Below are 1,676 nucleotides of genomic sequence, written 5' to 3'. Positions count from 1 at the left end.
ATATATATATATATATATATATATATACACACACATATATGTGTGTGTGTGCGCGTTAAAAATATATATGCGTGTATACATATACATATGTATGTGTGTGTGTATATATATATATATGTATGTATATGTTCGTATACATATATAAGTGTGTAGAAAGCGTGTGTATGAATATATATAATGCTCGTGAATGCTCATTTGCAATAATGCATACCGATATAAATAAACAGGCAACAAACTTTATTCTATCTATCTATCTATCTATTACGTATCTATTGGGTATAATATATGTACGTGTACTTGTGCGTGTGTGTGCGTGTGTAAAATAAAACAAGATAAATAGATAGGTAGATAGAATTAAATCAGTTCGATATGTGTAAACGTTAAATTTTACTCACCCATTCTTTGTGTGCATTCCAGTCTGATGTGACAATCTTTCGCTTTTTGTACTTTTTCAGTAACTTTTAATGACTATGTCCAAAGGTAAGAGAGGGCTTTTTTAAAAGTCGACGAATAAGACTAGCAAATCCACCGGTGTCTGAAGAATCCACCTCTTTCTTTATTATCTCTCCTACTCTGTTGCATGTTCGTCCTTTCATTTTCACATACTTCCTTAAACACGGGCTTTCACTGTGTGCATGAGGGTGTGTGCCGATGAGATTAATAAATATTATCCGCATGTGTTTATAGACGTATATGTGTCGTTTGACTAAAGCACGGTTTGTTTATATGAATGAAATTTATACAGTTAGTTTAGAAAGCGTTGCTAAAAGCTGGGCGGTTCTCACGCAGATATACTATATTTCCATTAAGTTAGAAATGAATACATGCATGTACACACACACACACACACACACACATATATATATATATATACACACGCACACTTATATATGTATTATATATTATATATATATACTCACACTCATATATAACTATTTACTCATTGATATTAACAGTTCTGTTGGTGTATATTTAGTGCCTCTAGCTTTATTTTTCTCTTTTTTTTTTCACTGACTTATTCAATGCGAGCAAATTATCACGAACACGTCCATACCATGGTAGTAACAATATACAACCATTTAGTACGAGAAATCCTGAATGATAAACGAAATAAATAAGTAACATATATTTTCTGTCTGCCTGTCTGTTTGTTTCTCTCTCTCTTTGTATATATATATATATATATATATATATATATATATATATATATATATATATATATATAGACACACATATATAAATAGAAAGAGAAAGACTGATAGATTTATGAAGTTTCCCGCCCACGTGTACGTTTGTGTATATGTAAGTAGGTATGTATATATTTTGCGAGTTAGTTATGTGTTTATGAATGTGTGCATGTGTACATTCATGTATGCAAACATGCGCGCACACACATACATACATGCACACACACACAAACGCACAAACACACACACGCGCGCAGACACACACTAAATTATTGATAGATAGATAAATTGATACATAGAGCGATAACTAAGCAGATAGAAAGATAAATAAACAACTTAGTTATAGTAAGACCGTATTCGCATTAATGATCGACTCAACATCAATAACAACGACAACATGGATGCAGACTGCTTAAACAGAGTTTCTCGTACGCTTAATGCAGTGTTGTGGGGTACATTCCTTTCTCAGGAATATTATGAACACTTGTG

At 32.0% G+C, this 1,676-nt stretch overlaps 1 protein-coding gene across 1 annotated transcript in view; it reads right to left on the bottom strand.

Moving 5' to 3' along the window:
- Positions 1 to 1,134, bottom strand: part of LOC106868068 (secretin receptor) — a 725,176-nt gene extending 724,042 nt beyond the window's left edge. Inside the window, exon 1 of the mRNA XM_052969589.1 lies at positions 396 to 1,134. The gene's annotated coding sequence lies outside the window, so the exon portion shown is untranslated. The remainder of the gene's footprint in view (positions 1 to 395) is intronic.
- Positions 1,135 to 1,676: the final 542 nt, after the last annotated feature.

The sequence above is a fragment of the Octopus bimaculoides genome, chromosome 1, assembly GCF_001194135.2.
Source record: "Octopus bimaculoides isolate UCB-OBI-ISO-001 chromosome 1, ASM119413v2, whole genome shotgun sequence".
In the NCBI taxonomy this organism is placed as follows: domain Eukaryota; kingdom Metazoa; phylum Mollusca; class Cephalopoda; order Octopoda; family Octopodidae; genus Octopus; species Octopus bimaculoides.
Note: the sequence above shows the minus strand (reverse complement) of the source record. Positions and strands in the feature narration are given on the sequence as shown.